Genomic DNA, 20,244 nt, shown 5'->3' on the forward strand with positions numbered 1-20,244 from the left:
GGCCAGGAGGGGAAAGCAGTAGGTATCCATTGAGGTAAAAAATCAAACACAGTTTTGACTGTATGAAGTTTTAATGCTGTAAAAAGAAACTGCAGGCCTGGAGAAGCCGCCGAGTCTGAATAGGCAGCCGCCCAAGAGAGCAGGTGAGGAGGGCATCTGGTCGGTTTGGAAGCTGCCAGCAGAAGAGAGCTGTGTGTACGCTCCCGGTAGCTAGCCGTGGTTCCACCCCCACTCGACCACCTCCAAGCCTCCCTATTGGTAGGTCAGAAAAATAAAAATCAAATGTTTGTACTTGTACATCCATTCAATATCGGCCCCCACTGTACAATATTGATTTAATTTATTTGATTACATGTTGATTCTTGGTTATCCGTTCATACATTAGCACTTATTACAGAAAGGGGAAAATCTTTGCAAAATTTTGGTATAGTAAAATTATTCTTTAATTGTTGTTCTACAATTTGTCACCTCAGATTCCTGCTCTGATTCTTCACTGTCAAATCCGTTTTCATCTATATTCTGTAGCAGTGGCACAGTCACTATTTTCTGGTGCTACCATTTTCTGAAACATCATCACCGTCAGAAATATAACCTTCAGACTCATCACAGCGGTCTAGCAATTGCTCCTGATAAGGTAAAATTTCATTATCGGAAATAAAAGAAATTACTACTTCTATATTTACATATTTCAATGTAATGGTCACTATGATGATTATTAACAATATTAGTAAATATTATTAATGAATATACTGTTTCATAAATGAAACAAACAGTTTTGTTTATGAAACAGTAATGTAAAATTTTACTAGTGACATCAGTTAAGCTGAGTCCCAAAGTACAGGATACTGAACCTCTCAACTATGAAGGTAATTAGCTGTACTAAAACTGAACACAAAGTTATTCATTTCTTGTTGTGTTATATATCCTAAAACTGAATGATAACTTGTAATTCACACTTACCTCGAAGGATGTTTCTTTCACGGCGAGAACTAGTTGCTGCCATTTTCTAAAATGTTGGTTTAGAGAGACACTGTGAACAGAATATGAGGTTCAGTACGCAAATTCTTCCTAGATGTCAGTGTAAGGAAAGAAAGACTATTTCATGCTGCCATCCGACGGACAATTTTTTGAATTTGAGGTACAGTAAACTGTACTAAGGGTCCCAGGAGGTTAAGTATAGTATTGTAGAGAACTCTCAAAAGTCATTTAAGATGTGTAAGTAATCATGAAAGTCGTGTAAAAAGGACACGAAAAAGGTAAGGAAGAGCCAAGAAATATTTAGGTAGGGCAAAGATGAGAAATGGCTCGGTGGGGCAAAGGTGACAAATGGATAGGTAGGGCACTGGAGCTAAATGATATGAACTTATGAGAATGTATGAAACATGTGACAAAAAGAGGTACAGAGTACAGTAAAGAGTGGTATTCGTTGAAAGTTTGATGAAGGTATATGCAAAATGATTAGAAGGTGCAGGAACTAAAGGTTGAAAAATAACTAGAGAGCATGCTAATTACTGATTATGTTTGGTACAACGACAGACTGACGTTTAACTGACTGCATGATTTATTGTGTGATGTGAACCTTGGTTACTCTCTAATCCATATTTTTCCCTATTATATATTTGTATTCTCCTAATCTGTGTGTGTGATGACCATTCTTATGTGTCTATTTCTTGTGTATGATCACTAACCTTACGTGTCTCATTGTACCTTACATCCTATACTTTTGTGTATTTTTATGGATATTATGCATAGATATTTCTTCCAGTAGTTTCGAATTTTCTTTAGGTCTTATCGTGCATATTACTGTACACTATTTCACGTGGTATTCTTGTCTGATGCTTTTGTAATGCATTATTGTAAAACGATGATGCTATTTTTTCATAGGTTTCTTTTACATAAACTTAGAAATCTGTTCTTACCATCACACTGCATGTGCATTCTGTGGTGTCACTGCCAGACACCACACTTGCTAGGTGGTAGCTTAAATCGGCCGCGGTCCATTAGTACATGTCGGACCCGCGTGTCGCCACTGTGTGATCGCAGACCGAGCGCCACCACACGGCAGGTCTCGAGAGACGTACGAGAACTCGCCCCAGTTGTACGGCGACGTTGCTAGCGACTATACTGACGAAGCCTTTGCTCTCATTTGCCGAGAGACAGTTAGAATAGCCTTCAGCTAAGTTAATGGCTACGACTTAGCAAGGCGCCATTAGCTTTAAATAGCTTGTATATAAAGAGTCACTTGTATCGCCACAATCTCCAGATGTCTCATCAAGAACGATGTATACAAGGATGTATTAAATGTTAAGTATATTCAAAAGATACGCATTTTCTTTATCACATTCGTTAAGTCTCCTGTTTCAGACCTCACTCCATCCTTCGTGAGTTAGCGCGTGCATCTTGGCCGCCTCTTGCAATTAGTGTGCGTAGTGTTGGCAAGTCTGCCGACACTACACATTCCATATGTACAACGTGGTAAAATTTTAGTATGGCTGTCTTAATATAGGTAGTGGTATTTTATAATTTAACAAATTCTTAATTTACCAAAAATGATGGAAACTTGTCAAGGTAGAAGAAGTACTGATTATGTACTGAAATAATGTGTGTCACATGTTGGCATACTTCACTGATACAAGCTGCAACTGCGTTTCATAAGGAACTCTTTGATACTAAAAGATGGCTTTGAAATCATCAATGGATCTACAGTTTGCTTCTAGCAGATACTACAACATTTTACTGTATGTGCATGTGAGGGGTTGTCAGCTGAAAACTGTGTTTAGTCTCACTGAGTCTGCTTCAACATAACTTCCCAAGACAGTGACATTATTGCAATGAGCTAAAGAACGTTTGGTCCTTTATGACAAGGACACTCTTCTACCTAATTTTATTGTGCAAATTCATACTGCTATATGTGACTGTGTTTCAGAACTGAAGCACTTGTGTAATAGACACTCTGAGCTACTTCCTGTATGCTAAAAAAGCAGTGTAGTCACCAATACAAAAGTGTGACTTTCAAAATATCCCTGTGCAGAACGTTCTCATAGAGATCATGAAAAACTGAACCAATGGCGAATTCTGCTGATTAACCATTTACATGTCCTTAAATTGGTATTAATGTTTTCCTTAAAGTTCTTTAAATCACATTCTTACCAATTTCTTTTTTCTTTATATTTGTAACATGTTTTGTATGTTCCTATACATAATGTTTGGAATTTTGTCCTCATCCCATTCCTATTTGGAATGACCCTCGTACAAAATTATACTGCGAGAAGGTGAAGGATATGTAAGGTGTTCATCTCATTTTTATTTCTGTATGTCGTCGATTTGCACGTCAGAGAGAGAGAGAGAGAGCATGTTACGTTACTGTTACACAATCTTTGGTCTTGTCGTGGCTTCTGTGCCTTTGTTCTGTCTGATACATTCTTAGTTGAAGTGTGGTAGATAATGGACATATTTAGAAAGGCTGTGTGGACTTCTTATTGTATGTGTTACATGAAGAAAGGACAGCAAGGATGAGTATGACGGGTACATTGAAAAATGAAAGGAATATGAATTTTGAATAATGTCATTACTTCTGAAGGGAAGAAGTTTGAGGTTAGACTGCAGTTCTGCGCAGCTAGGAATAATTGTTGTCGGCTAGTTAACTCGGTCAAAGCTGAGAGAAAGACTACCCCACTTCCTTGAGTCAAGGATTAGCATGTTAATTGATTAGGCTGTGTGATTTTTACAGAATATCTCGGTTAACTTTGTACCATTTCTTAAATCATTATTCACTTCCTTAAGCGCAGTACTGTTCAGACCAATCTACATCTACATCTACATCCATACTCCGCAAGCCACCTGACGGTGTGTGGCGGAGGGTACCCTGAGTACCTCTATCGGTTCTCCCTTCTATTCCAGTCTCGTATTGTTCGTGGAAAGAAGGATTGTCGGTATGCTTCTGTGTGGGCTCTAATCTCTCTGATTTTATCCTCATGGTCTCTTCGCGAGAGGGAGCAATATACTACTTGACTCTTCGGTGAAGGTATGTTCTCGAAACTTTAACAAAAGCCCGTACCGAGCTACTGAGCGTCTCTCCTGCAGAGTCTTCCACTGAAGTTTATCTATCATCTCCGTAACGCTTTCGCGATTACTATATGATCCTGTAACGAAGCGCGCTGCTCTCCGTTGGATCTTCTCTATCTCTTCTATCAACCCTATCTGGTACGGATCCCACACTGCTGAGCAGTATTCAAGCAGTGGGCGAACAAGCGTACTGTACCCTACTTCCTTTGTTTTCGGATTGCATTTCCTTAGGATTCTTCCAATGAATCTCAGTCTGGCATCTGGTTTACCGACGATCAACTTTATATGATCATTCCATTTTAAATCACTCCTAATGCGTACTCCCAGATAATTTAAGGAATTAACTGCTTCCAGTTGCTGACCTGATATTTTGTAGCTAAATGATGAGGGATCTATCTTTCTATGTATTCGCAGCACATTACACTTGTCTACATTGAGATTCAATTGCCATTCCCTGCACCATGCGTCAATTCGCTGCAGATCCTCCTGCATTTCAGTACAATTTTCCATTGTTACAACCTCTCGATACACCACAGCATCATCTGCAAAAAGCCTCAGTGAACTTCCGATGCCATCCATCAGGTCATCTATCTATATAGTGAATAGCAACGGTCCTATGACACTCCCCTGCGGCACACCTGAAATCACTCTTACTTCGGAAGACTTCTCTCCATTGAGAATGACATGCTGCGTTCTGTTATCTAGGAACTCCTCAATCCAATCACACAATTGGTCTGATAGTCTATATGCTCTTACTTTGTTCATTAAACGACTGTGGGGAACTATATCGAACGCCTTGGGGAAGTCAAGAAACACGGCATCTACCTGTGAACCCGTGTCTATGGCCCTCTGAGTCTCGTGGACGAATAGCGCGAGCTGGGTTTCACACGACCGTCTTTTTCGAAACCCATGCTGATTCCTACAGAGTGGATTTCTAGTCTCCAGAAAAGTCATTATACTCGAACATAATACGTGTTCCAAAATTCTACAACTGATCGACGTTAGAGATATAGGTCTATAGTTCTGCACATCTTCTTGAAAACGGGGATGACCTGTGCCCTTTTCCAATCCTTTGGAACGCTACGCTCTTCTAGAGACCTACGGTACACCGCTGCAAGAAGGGGGGCAAGCTCCTTCGCGTACTCTGTGTAAAATCGAACTGGTATCCCATCAGGTCCAGCGGCATTTCCTCTTTTGAGCGATTTTAATTGTTTCTCTATCCCTCTGTCGTTTATTTCGATATCTACCATTTTGTCATCTGTGCGACAATCTAGAGAAGGAACTACAGTGCAGTGTTCCTCTGTGAAACAGCTTTGGAAAAAGACGTGTAGTGGTGGTGGTGGTGGTTAGTGTTTAACGTCCCGTCGACAACGAGGTCATTAGAGACGGAGCGCAAGCTCGGGTTAGGGAAGGATTGGGAAGGAAATCGGCCGTGCCCTTTCAAAGGAACCATCCCAGCATTTGCCTGAGACGATTTAGGGAAATCACGGAAAACCTAAATCAGGATGGCCGGAGACGGGATTGAACGGTCGTCCTCCCGAATGCGAGTCCAGTGTGCTAACCACTGCGCCACCTCGCTCGGTCCAAGACATTTGGTATTTCGGCCTTTAGTCTGTCATCCTCTGTTTCAGTACCATTTTGGTCACAGAGTGTCTGGACATTATGTTTTGATCCACCTACCGCTTTGACATAAGACCAAAATTTCTTAGGATTTTCTGCCAAGTCAGTACATAGAACCTTACTTTCGAATTCATTGAACGCCTCTCGTATAGCCCTCCTCACACTACATTTCGCTTCGCGTAATTTTTGTTTGTCTGCAATGCTTTGGCTATGTTTATATTTGCTGTGAAGTTCCCTTTGCTTCCGCAGCAGTTTTCTTACTCGGTTGTTGTACCTCGGTGGCTCTTTTCCATCTCTAAGATCTTGCTTGGCACATACTCATCTAACGCATATTGTTATGTGTAAAGATCATGTGAAGTAATACTCACTCTTTTTGAATATATGTTTCATTCTAAAATCGTCGTCTTGACATATCGTTTCATAGGAATAGTTACTCTGTCCACCCCACAGCTTATCATGATACATTAACACATGGAACAGTTTGAATATATATCTAGAAACAGAAGTCTATCTTAGCTACTGCCTGCTTGCTATTTGTTTTGTGCTTTCGAGAATTCTGCAATAATGTTGTCAACAATCGCGATAAGTGGGAGATTTAACTAGGTCCAGGTAATGGTTTTACTTCCGTTGCGCATTTAATACAAAGTCAATCTGTATTTAGATCAGTTACAGTCCAGTGCACGTTACTTCCTGTAAACTTGAGCTAAATTCCAGAGAGATACAAATTAGTAGGGAGATTACAAATGATAATAGTTTCACTCTTAATGAAATGGGCAGCTTTCATATCCATTCATATGCATACATCCGTGCTTGTTACGCAGATGAGTTCCTGGTTCATCACGAAGTGCAGCTAAGCGCCTGAGCGGGCTGCAGATAAATAGCGCTGTGTTATAATTATGAGCAAATGTTATCGAAAATAAGCCATGCTACAAACTGGAATGTATGGGTCAAGTAAATGTAAAGATAATTTCAAACGAAGTTTTCTATTGCTTTAAACTTAAAAATGAGCTATTCGATGATTCTATATTAGCGACAGTGGAACATATTAATAAAGGAAATATTTGCTGTGTGGGAATACCGCATTGGAAAACGATGTTAGAGAGAACACTGTAAGACTCTTACTTTCATTCTATGATATCATTTTTCAAAGAAAAGAATTTAGTAGTAATATTCTTTGGTGATATTTGAATTTACGCTTTATTCTGCATTACTTCAAACGCTACGTTTTCCTTCAAGTAAAATCTAATGGAAAAAGTTATTTTCTATTCCAGAATTTGTGCGAACTGCGGCACTGAAGCATTACGCCTTTATGTAAACAACACATGGCCAGTTAACTGCATAGTACATTCCGAGAAGACATGGGATTTGACGTAGAGTGTGTTAACAATAACCATGAGGTCCGCGCAGCTCCCCCCGTAGGATGTTCGAGTCATCCCTCGGGCATGGGTGTGTGTGTTGTCCATAGCGTTAATTAGTTTAAGTTAGATTATGTAGTGTGTAAGCTTAGGGACCGATGACCTAAGCAGTTTGGTCCCATAAGATCTTACCACAAATTTAAATTTAAATGCTATTCAGCCACATTTTGTAAAAGAGAAACATTAAGGGAGGGAAGAGAGTCTAAACGGTTAATGTAAATACCATGGAGTTGTGACGCTATTAGTCAACGTTAGTATGTTTTAGCACATCACGTTCAAATACAGATATGAAAGGACAGGCGTGCAGTTATAATAGGTCAGGCGTGCACTACACTCTGCAAGGTGCAACTTGGGCAGCAGATCATGTGTGACATGCATGCCAGTGTTTCAGGATAGAGAAATTTCTTCACACACCCTGTTAACTGGTTTCAGCTTATATACAAGGAAGAATGTTATCCCCATTCATTAAAGAAAGTAGCATTCGTCACAGAAGACTGGAGGAAGAAACAGTACTAGGGACAGGAATCTAGCTGAAACCAAATGTTAATCGCAATACTATTCTAAATTCCGATTGGAAGGTGTATCGCAAATATAGGGGAAACACCGTTGGTGGAAACGTGTTTGTAGCAATATAAGATACAATTATACTTTTTGAGGTTATTAAAGATTCCAAACCCGAAATTATTTGCACGAAGATAACCACTAAAGTTAGAACGAACATGGTCAGCGGATACTTTCACTGACCCGATGCCTAAGGAACAGTAGTGGTGGAAAGTTTGCGAAGCGACTTGAAGAAGGTTTCGCTTAAATTGTCTGATATTGTCATTGTAGTATCTGGAAATTTAAATTTGCCAGCTACAGGCTGGTAGTAGTGACTGGGACTCGTGTGAAATTATTCTAAATGCCTTATCCGAAAATTACCGAGTTAATCAGAGAACCGACTAGTGAAAGTAACGTCTTAAATCTGCTGCTGGCAAACAGACCCGAACCTTTCGACTCACCATAGAACTGGAAACAGCGATCATAATGGTGAATGGATTAACTGCACACGGCTGTAAATAAGAATACAAAGAAATGCAGGAATATCTTTCTGTTTAGTAATGGCGACTAGAAACAGGTCTCAGATCACCTGAGAAGTCAACATGTAAATTTCACCTCGAGAACTAACAGTGTTGAATTTCAGTGGTCAAAATGAAATACTTGCGCTGTTATATTTGACCACGAACAACACCTGTACAACGTTATCCATACGTTGCAAGTGTTTGCCGTGGTCAAAACCGTTGTTTGTAGTTGTGAGTGCATTATACCGGAGCTAAATGAATGCTAACGTAGGCATAATGTAGTTCCTTTTACGGTGGCCACTTCTGTAACCCAGGTAGGCTATATGTTTGGTGTTCGATAAGGTGTCTGTTTGAACACCAAACATTTAGGCTGACAGGGTTATGGAAGTGCCAACAGAACGAGCAACAATAATATGTCTACGTTCGAATTTATTTAGCTCCGGTATAATGCACTCACAACTACAGAAAACACTGTCTTGACCACGGCAAACACTTGCAACGTGTTGAGGACATTACACAACGTGCAAAGAGAGCGGAAAAATATCTTCCACTAAGCCACAACTTCGACGAAAATGTATGTTCAGTGATGGAGGCAGACGATCGTTGAAGAGAATTCTGACGATATATAGGAGGACGAGAGCTACAAAAGTCACTGGAGGAATGAATGGCCCACTCGCGAATCCTGTTAACATCAAAACTGCATGATGGGAGCACCATAAGCAGTGAATTGCAGGGCGAGCTGGAACACAAAACCATTCGTCACTGATCCAAATGACTGTACCAGCAAAACGTGGTACCGAAGCCATGAAACATGGATTATGGAGCGATGTAAGAATACAATGGGTCTTATTTCAGATTGTTTCGAACTTCTGGCCAAATGTATGTCCTAAGTATGAACATGGCGCGGGTTTCGTTGATAATTTGGGCACCCACATCGTGGTATTCCATGAGGTCCACTGTTACTCTGCAAGATGGTGTTACTGCCAAGGATTATGTTTTAATCTGCCAGCAAGCTTCATATCAGCTCTACGCATGGCTCTCCTCACGATAATTTTGGCTTCGTTTGGTTTTTGTTTTTCTATGAAGCTCTGCCTACGTTGAAATAGCCAGTGAAGATTTCTTTGCTCTTCTAGACGCTTTCTATCACTCCTGTCGAATCACAACATTCTGGAAACATGTCTCCTTAATATCCTTTCCTTCAGGTGTGCTAGTCCTGCGTGGTTCGCAGGAGAGCTTCTGTAAAGTTTGGAAGGTAGGAGACGAGGTACTGGCGGAAGTAAAGCTGTGAGGAGGGGCGTGAGTCGTGCTTGGGTAGCTCAGTTGGTAGAGCACTTGCCCGTGAAAGGCAAAGGTCATGAGTTCGAGTCTCGGTCCGGCACACAGTTTTAATCTGCCAGGAAGTTTCATATCAGTGCACATTCCACTGCAGAGTGAAAATCTCACTCTGGAGACATGCGTAGAGCGTTCAACGAATTCGAAGGAAAAATTCTGTCAATCAACTTGAGAGAAGATCGTAGAAAGTTCGGGTCTCCACGATCAATGAATGAAGGAATTGAAGGCCGATTTCCTGTTATTCAGTGAGTATCATGACACTGCAATGAAGGATGACAAAGTGGAAGCCGAAATAGTTGACGTCTTTATCCAAAACTGATTCACTGAGAAAGAAAAAAGAAACCATTGCAGTTCATCCTCTAAATGGTCGCACTATTGTCAATATGGCACGTATCGAGGTGAACGACTTGGGGGGGGGGGGGGCGGTAGGAATGTAACTGAAATCGCTCGACAGAGTAAGGGCCACTGAACCTGGCGGGTTACCAGTACGATGTAATGACATTACACCTGTTCTAGCAACAGTGTGTCGTAGATTGATGGAGGAGCGAAATGTTTCTTATCATTGGGAAAACAGTGCAGTTCATTTAACTTTTCAAGAAGGCTCTTCGAAGAGACGAACAAATTCATAGTCCTTTAACTTTGACGATGGACTATTGCAACATTCTGGAACACGTTTTACGACCGCTTAATATGGAAGTTCTGGTGACTAGAGTCTCATCCGTAGGAATCTACACGTCGTCCGAAAGCAGCTCTTGTGTGACACTCAGTTCACTCAGCTCACCCACAAGGCCTAGAAAGCAGCAGACAGCGGCTCTCAGGTTGGTGCTGTGTTCTTATAATTCCGGATTGCGTTCTATACAGTTCCATACTGCCGCCTAATGAACAATGAACAAAATACGAGCGTGTCGAATATCAGAACAGTTGTGTGATTGCATTGAAAAGTTTCTATCAGAACACAGCATGCCATTCGCAACGGAGAGCGTAATAGTAGCTTCTGGCGTACTCGAACCAATTACTTACCACAACTTGTGTAAATGGGTAACGTCCGAAGTTCCACTAGGCTTTCGTGGATGATACTGTTGTATAGAGAGAAGTCGTAACGCTAGAAAATTGTGCCTGTATGCTGAAAGCCCTGTAAAGGATCGAAACACCTACAAATGACCCTCAGCATTAACAAATGTACCGTACCGCGCATGAATATCCTGCGAGATCCGCTATTGTTGACACGATGCAGAAAAATCGCTAGAAGCAGTTACTCACATAAAATTTCTATGAGTATGTGTAGTGAGCGATTTAAAGTGGACGCCACCACACCAAACCAATAGCAGGTAAGATTGATGCGAGACTCTGATTCATTCGAAGATTGGTCAGGAAATGTAATTCATCCACGAAGGAGGTAAATTAAAAAACAGTCGTGTGAAGAATATTTGAAATTGCTTGTCAGTGTAGGATTCGTATTAGGTAAGAATGTGGAGGAAATAAAGAAGATTCAATGAAAATCAGAACGTTTTGTTGAAGTACATCTACTAAGCATGGAAACGTCAAGGAAATTTTCAGCCAAATCCAGCGCCATGTGCTGCGACAGAGGCTCTCGGTTCTAAGGTGTGGTTCTAGGGCACCCACACCCGATTGAAGGAGAACTGCGGCCCTTTTAAATTTCAAGGAAAGAAAAAAATAGAGCGATATTCTTTCACGACAGCGATTTCAAAGCCGGTATTACTCAGGTTCTTAACAGGTTCGGGAATGGAACGATTTTATGGCTACTTAAAAGTCGCTAATCGTCTTCCAAAACATTAAAAATGCTCAATACCCACAGGTATAGCTTCCCCCCCCCCTTCCCCTCCCCACCCAAGATGTTATGTTTCTAGAAAGGGTCAACCAATATATTGTGCCCCCCTCCCCCCAACGCCCACGCTCCTCTATGTACACTGAAGCGTCTAAGAAACTGATGTAGGCATGCCTATTCGAATACAGAGATATGTAAAAAGCCTGCGGTCGGCATCGCCTTTATAAGACAACTGTCAGGCGCAACTGTTATATCAGTTACTGCTGCTACAATCGCAGGTTATCAAGATATAAGTGAGTCTGGACGTGGTGTCATAGTCGGCGCATGAGCGATTGGACACAGTATCTCCGAGATAGCGATGAAGTGGGAATTTCCCCGCACGACTATTTCACGAGTGTACCGTGAATATCAGTGCTCCTGTAGAACATCAAATCTCCGACAACTCTGTGGCAGGAAAAAGATTCTACAAGAACCGGACTAACGACGAGTGAAGAGAATCGTTCGAGGTGACAGAAGTGCAATTCTTCCGCATATTCCTGCAGATATCAATGTTAGGCCATCAACAAGTGTCAGCGTGAGATCCATTCAACGAAACATCATCTTTATGGGCTTTCGGAGAAGAAGGCCGACTCGTGTACCCTTGATGACTGCACGACACAAAGCTGTACGCCTCGCCTGGGCCCGTCAACACCGTACTGGACTGGCGATAACTGGAGACACGTTACCTGGTCGGACGGGTCTCGTTTCAAATTGTATCGAGCGGATGGATGTGTAAGGGTATGGCGACCACCTTATGATTCCATGGACCCTGCATGTCAGTAGGGTACTGCTCAGGCTGTAATGGTGTGGGACGTGTGCAGCTGGAGCGGTATGGGACCCCTGATACGTCTAGATACAGCTCTGGCAGGCGACACGTACGTAAGCATCCCGTCTCATCACTGCATCCGTTCATGTCTATTGTGCATTGCGACCGACCTGGGCAATTTCTGCAGGACAATGAGACCCCACACGTCCAGAATTGCTACAAAGTGGCTCCAGGAACACTCTTATGGATTTAAAAACTTCACTTGGTCACCAAACTCCCCAGGCGTAGACTTTATTGAGCATATCAGGGGTGCCTTGCAACGAACTGTTCAGAAGAGATCTCCGCGCCGTCGTACTCTTACGGATTAATGGACAGCTCTGCAGGATTCATGGTGTCAGTTCACTCCAACACTACTTTAGATATTTCTCGGGTCCATGCTACGTCGTGCTGCTGCACTTCTGCGTTGTCGCGGGCGCCCTACACGATAGTAGGCAGGTGGACCAGTATCTTTGATTCGTAAGTGTAAATCTCGCGGAAGGACCATGAAGGGAAATTAGAGAGATTATAGCACACGCGGAAGCCTGCCAGAGATCGTTCTTCCCGCTAACCATTGGCGACTGAAACAGGAACGAAGAAATGAAGTGATCGTATGGCAATGATGGCCGGAATCCCCACCTGTGGAAGATCGGTCGTCGAGTTAAAAGTCTTTACAGCTGACGTTACATTCTGTGAATAGCGTGTCGATGATGATGAAATGGTGATGAGGACAATACCCAGTCCCAGAGCGGAGAAACACTTCGACCTAGATGGGAACCGAACCCAGGCCCGCTGCATTGCACTCAGATGCGTTGACCACTCAGCTAAGGAGGCGAACAGCAACATGGAGAAATGAAAGTGGTACAGAAAATATCTTCCGCAAGGCACGTTAAAATGCCTTGCGATTTTTAAAGGTAGATATAGAAGTTTCATGTCAAACGTCCTCAGCCGACCGCTGTGGCCGAGCGGTTCGAGGCGCTTCACTCCGGAACCGCGCGGCTGCTAAGGTCGCAGGTTCAAATCCTGCCTCGGGCATAGATGTGTGTGATGCCCTTAGGCTAGTTAGGTTTAAGTAGCTCTAAGTCTAGGGGACTGACGACATCAGACGTTAAGCCCCATGGTGCTTAGAGACATTTGAACCACCATACGTCCTCACTTAGAAAGTTATATATAAACAACGGACGGGCTGCTTGATGTCATTGGTGGACATTTTTCTTAAAAGGACCACAAGGCATCAAATATCATATTACTCTCTCATGGTTGTCAATTAGTTTCTTGCTCCAGCCGTCTGATTACTACAAACGTGAGCCGTTTATGCAACCAAATGTGTTCTTTGCTTCAAGGTATCTGCACTTGAGAGGAAACATTCTGACTACACATTTCTCTCCGCCTTCAGTACGCTTACTTATCACTGCACAGAAACGAATAAAGTTCTGATAATGGCAGTGTTGAGCCAGGAGCATATAAATTTTGTTGATGAAAAATAGTCTTTATTTAAATTTCAAAGAAGTGTCTGTGGTGTCACTGCCAGACACCACACTTGCTAGGTGGTAGCTTAAATCGGCCGCGGTCCATTAGTACATGTCGGACCCGCGTGTCGCCACTGTGTGATCGCAGACCGAGCGCCACCACACGGCAGGTCTCGAGAGACGTACGAGAACTCGCCCAGTTGTACGACGACGTTGCTAGCGACTACTGACGAAGCCTTTGCTCTCATTTGCCGAGAGACAGTTAGAATAGCCTTCAGCTAAGTTAATGGCTACGACTTAGCAAGGCGCCAATTGTATCAGTGCATGTATCTTACGAGTCTCATTTGTATAGTCAAGAGAGATGTACCAAAGGAAGCATTAAAAGTTACGTATATTCCAAAGCTACGTATTTTCTTTATAACAGTCATAACTTATCCTGTTCCAGACTTGACGCCAGTCGGCGTGTGTGTACGCGTGCCTTTCGGCTTCCTCCTCAGTGTGGCGTGACTAGCTTGTTACGCCACAACAGATTGACGACGAGGATTACAGGATCGTGTTCTTTCTACTTGCTTTGCTCTGAATTAATTGTGTCATGGCTTCGCCACGTTCTCCAGATGTACTGTCCGAATTTTATCGCTTGCAGAATCAGCAGACGCAGGCGTTATTGGATGCCCTGGGACAGCTCGTCCAGGGTCAACGTGCGCTGCAAAACGATGCGGCCGCCGCCGCTTCATCACTACTGCAGCCTCAACATGCAGTTGCACCTCCGTTTCGTAGCTTTGAAGCAACCCAAGAGTCGTGGACTGAATGGTCCCGACAATTCGGATTCCATCTAGCCGCCTACAGAATTCAAGGTAATGAGCGGCAGCCGTTTTTGCTTTCTTGTGTCGGTGTGTCCACCTACCGTGTGATAGTGAAATTGTTTGCCCGACGCGACGTAGCGACTCTGTCATACGAAGACATTTTGTCTGCTTTAGATGCCTATTTCAAAGAAACAGTTAATGTAGTTGCCAAAAGGTATACGTTCTTTCGTACCAAACGTACGGCCCGTCAGACTAATAGGGAGTGGGTTGCAACATTGCAAGGACTTACTAGGGATTGTGATTTTCAATGTGAATGTGGACTCCCTTATTCAGATACTATGGTGTGTGATGCAACAGCACAGAACGTTTCTGATGTTCGCATAAGGGAACAGATTTTGAAACTCGTTAATCCCTCCCTTCAACAGGTGATAGACGTATTGGATAGGCAAGACACCCTTGAATTTGCTCAGGAATCATTTGAAACTTCGCCAGCAGTGTGTCGCATTGACCGGCCCGCCGGGCGCGCAGCACGGGACGCTAAACGGCCCTCGCGCACGTCCGCGCAGCTGCAGCCTAGCTCGCAAACACGTGTGCCGCGTAAGCATGCCAATGCAGTGCTAAAGTCATGCCCGCGGTGTGCGACTAGACATTCACGTGAAAATTGCCCGTCACGCCAAGCTATTTGCTTTTACTGTCATAAGAAAGGACATGTTCAAAGTGTTTGCCAGAAAAAGCTTAGATCAGTCAATCAAAACCATTCCAGGCCCTTTGCTTCGGGCCGGAATCGAACCAGGGACAATCAGGCTCGTGGACCTTCGCCCATGGACATTCATGTCGTTAATTCCACCCCGTCCAGTGCCACTTTATCTACCAGTGACTGTGTTCGTCCCACAAAACGTGTGCGTCGACGTCGCCGGAAATCCCGTACAGTCGCAAGTGCTTCTGTACCTGTATCAGTTCATATTGCACGTGAAAGTCGCTCTTGTCGTCAGCAGGACAATAAACTTTTTGTAGACTTAGACTTTGGAGGCAAAATGATACCATTCCAGCTCGATACCGGAGCTGCAGTTTCATTGCTCAATCAAGACACGTACAAACAACTGGGCAAACCTCCGTTGCGTACCGCAAATGTTCAGCTCAATAGTTATTTAGGACAGCAGATACCTGTGTTAGGACAGTGCAGCCTTCTTGCCACATACAAGGGACAAACAAATCTTGTGTCATTTTCCGTTCTTCGTTCTTCTACTGCAGTGAACTTGTTTGGTTTAGATTTATTTCAGTTGTTTAATTTGTCTATAGTCAATCAGGTCCTCTCAGTGAATCAGACTGTGCCTTCCGCCAGTGTTTCTCGTCTTTGTGCAAAATTTGCAGACATTTTTGCACCGGGCCTTGGTTGAGCTACGAACTATGAAGCTCATTTGGAACTGAAAGTAAACGCGCAACCGAAATTTTTCAGAGCGCGTAATGTTCCCCACGCATTGTGTGAGGAGGTCACAAGAACATTAAACGATTTAGAATCTCAAGGTGTAATTGAACGTGTGCAGGCTTGTCTCTGGGCATCACCCTTAGTAATTTTGCCAAAACCTTCCGGAAAATTGAGACTTGGCGTGGACTTCAAGGCAACTGTGAATCCACAACTTGTGACTGCAACTTTTCCTTTGCCCCGCCCGGAAGATCTTTTTGATAAACTGTGCCCGGGTAAATACTTTTCGAAATTGGACCTAGCAGATGCGTACTTGCAAATACCAGTGGACGAAGAATCCCAGCGCGTCTTGGTGGTTAACACGCATCTTGGATTGTACCGATTCAAAAGACTGCCATTCGGGTGTGCATCCGCCCCTGCATTGTTTCAGCAATATTTACAAACTGTTTGTGCGTCGGTCCCTACTGCTGCGAACTATCTGGACGATATTGTGATCTCCGGAAAGACAGAAGCCGAACATTTAGCCAACCTACGAACGTTATAAAATAATTAAAATGTAATAAAATAAAAAATATATAATATTATTTAAAAATATTAATGTATGATGTTGATTGGTTGTAAATGATCTTATCTGGTGCGTGGACGTTTAATTATTCGAAATCAGACGCTTGACAATGGCTATTTGGTAAAGGCAATGTTACTCGTAGTTGACCGTGAAATAAAACTGAAATAATCGGACTTCGTAATTAATTCGTTTCCAAAGACTGCTGCGGTAGGTGCGGACTCATAATCTAAATTCAATATTACAATGATTTGCCAGCCATGCCAATACGTCGTACAGAGGTGATTGTCTACTAAACATAAAAAAGTTACAGAGTTAGTTAATTCAGTTATATTGAATGAAATAGCCTACAGTTCATAATCCTACTTACATTTACAAATATAAATTCTTTTCAGAATCGAGTGCCTAGTATGGTTGCAACTCGGAGTAATCTTCTAGAAGATGAAAATATGGCGGTGTGCCAGACAATAAAAAAAATACGTGCTTCTCGCACCACTTCTACCTCAGCTCTCCTGTCTTAATCAGACATATGAGTGTCGTAATTATTCTTTTGTCTTATCAGCGACACAGCGCTGCAGTTGTGTGCCATAGGCTTTATTTATCAGTCACTGATTATATATTTAATTAATATCTCGCGTTTCCGCGGAAACCCACGCTCGGCATGCAAATGTGCCTTTATATTGCCCCCTGAATTGCGAGGCGAAAGGACACACCTGCAGGCGAGCAATTCACCTAAAGGCACAAGAAAATCTATATCTACAACTATTTACATGACTTACATTATACACATTATGTACAAAATTTGAATGACGCGCGTGCGCCGTAAAAGTTCTTATGTTGGCAAATAGAGTGCGCGCATGCGCTGAAGCGTCTGTGTGACTCCGGCATTGCCGTTATATCGTACAGTTAGATCACGCGGCACAGTATTGCAGTCCATATTGTTCGTGTGTGCGCGTATCTTAGTCGTTGCACAAGGAAAATATTTAACCAAGATTACATATGAAGACTACATTCTATGACAGGTAACTTAGTTTTAAATTTACAATATTTGTTATAACACAATACAACTTAGATTGTTGAATGTTTCTTAGTTACATAGTATTGTTTTGAAATACTACAAAGAAAATTGTCCGTATGTTTCAGGTGCGTTGACCTATACACATCGTGTCGTTATTTCAGTTCACAGTCATCAGCTGCACAATCATTTTTTACAGGTTGGTGTTGTCGTGGTAAAGTTGTTTTTTTTTTTTTTTTTTTTTTTTTTTTTTTTGATCACAGTAACATCGTTGTATAACAACGTGATTAATACATAAGCGTGTCCATTTCCCATTTCCATAATAGTCGTTGTGATGCAGTTCGTTGTGACAAGAAGCATTGTTTATTACAGATCTGACGTGACCCGTCGAGTAATTGGTCCCCATGCAGTTCGTTTTTTTTTTTACATTCCGTGGAAGCTTGGTTGCAGAACCTCAGACGGCACGTAGCTGACGTCGATCCTTGGATAGTCCAGGTAAGAGTGTCCGTCACATTTCGAGAACATTTCATTCCCTGAAGTTCCAACCAAAATTCTTCCACCCGTCGTGTTGTTTTCTGGACAGGCACTTTGTGTCCATTTAATCCCGTTAACATCTTGAAGTTAGGTACTGTAGTAATGTCACTAGACGATGCACTCACCTAAATGTTCGTAGTTATTAATCAAAGAAATCGTTCATCGCGTTTACATAGGTACGCTGCATAATGAATGTCATTAACAGTTTCCTTCACATAGGTTTTTGCGTAGTTGCAGAGTTAGTAATGTTCATTAATGTCCGTGAACAGTGGTTCACTATGCAATGTCCTTTTGGCACTCGTTTTGTTCAAAAATTTTTTTACATAGTAACAGTTACAATATACATCATTGAAAGAGAAAAATAACATAAGTAATTATACATACACACGTCACATATTTTCCTAGCATAAACATAATACAGTTGCACATAAACATGTTTACATCATCATTACATAGCTATGAGTTATTACATTGTATCACCTTTGATTACATGAATTGCAGATATTTACATCCTCTTTATGAGTTTTGCTGGGATTTTATCGATGTTTATTTTGTGTTGTCATCTGAAATTAAGATAGGTTAGACACAACATTCATTACATCAGTAGGCAAGACCAGGCATTTTCACTACTCAATAAATATTCAAAATAGTAAGAGAGAGAAAATGTTTGATTCCTCGCGTTTTGTGCGTGTGTGTATAGTGTCTGTGTGGCCTTGACTACTGATAGATGCTTTTCGTGTTGAGAGATGTGCGTCTAATCTATTTTTCAAAGTAAATGATCGCTTCACTGATGACGTCAGTCGGTTCGTCAAGTGTCATACCAAGTCAGTGGTATCTACAGTAACAAATGTTCCGTGAAAATTAATATATCATTCATTGCCACGTAAACATAATGTTCCGTGAAGAATTAATATTCCGTCTTCCAGGTGGTGGCGCGCGCTGAAAGAAGAGTTCTTCTGCCTTCAACTGCGTCACTGGAACCGCTGAAATGAAAATTTCTATACTACTTATTATCTAAGTTGTGATTTGCTATAGTTCTTGCCACACAGCAGGTCGTTGAGATAACGGTACGTTATATGTCTTGTGGTAGAAGATCTTGTGAGGCTTAACTTCAATCTTGTACACATACGTGTTGATAACACCTATTCGTTTGGTAAAAACTTGTAAATATCTGGATAACACTTCCTGTAGTTTTATACGTTCATGTACACTGAGAGCTGTAGCTTCATTTATCTTATGATCAAGCAATGTTTTTAAGTCCATTAGCTCTGTGTCAGATGAGTGTGTGTGCGTGTCTTGAATGTCATTGTCAAGTACTAACTGAACCTTGTACCCTGTACAGTGTTTGTCATGCTTTAGAGTTCTCCTGTCCAAATCAATAATAATTACACTGCCTCTATCATTTAAAATACATTTACGTTTGGAGAAGTCTATAATGCAGTCCTTCTCGCTCATAATATCTATTCCTAATATGCAATTTGTCACAAGGTTTTGTACAACCAGGCATGGCCATTGTACGGTTCCATTACCTATTTTAATGTTTACAAAAACTTGCTTCGTAACCCTACATGACTCATTACCTAGTGCAGTAGTTATTTTACAGTTTTGGGCAGGAAACTCAGGCACAGGTTCCAATTCACACATCTTTTTATAGAAATTAAAAGACAAAACGCTCACAGCTGCACCTGTATCTAAGATAATAGTAGTTGGAATCCCTCCTACTACACCAGTGGTGGATGCTAAAACAATTTCATTTGTGTTTGAACGACATTGTGTACTGTCTTGCAAAAGTTCATCTGATATAGTGTCATTGTGGTTGTATCTTATAAATAAAACAGGTAATTTTTGTTTAGAATTATTCAACATATCATTATTCTGATGTTCAACTGTGGTGTCAAATAACTGATTAACATTGAAGTCGCCCCCCAAGAATTCTTCAGCCACGACCTGGGGCATAGAAGTGACTGTTTCTAGTTTGTCGGATTAGCATTTGTACTAGGTACTGACACAGATTGAGGTTGTGTATCAGGTGTCATTTCTATTATATTCACATTCGGATATTGCCTATTGTGATCTCCAAACTTTTGCGGTTGTTGTTGCTGTTGCGCATTATAACTTACCTGTTGGTCGTAAGGTATGCTCCAATTTTGTCCTGGTGACTGCTGTGGTAAAGCAGTGTTTGAATGAAAGTACTGATCGTTACGAGTCCAGCCTTGACGCTGTCTTGGCTCGTAGTTATTATTATTTCTATTTCTGTTTGTGTTTTTGTTGTTGCCAATGTATGCTTTGTTACCGTTGTAGTTATTACCGCGGTGCCT

The sequence above is a fragment of the Schistocerca nitens genome, chromosome 6 (genome assembly GCF_023898315.1).
Source record: "Schistocerca nitens isolate TAMUIC-IGC-003100 chromosome 6, iqSchNite1.1, whole genome shotgun sequence".
NCBI lineage: Eukaryota > Metazoa > Arthropoda > Insecta > Orthoptera > Acrididae > Schistocerca > Schistocerca nitens.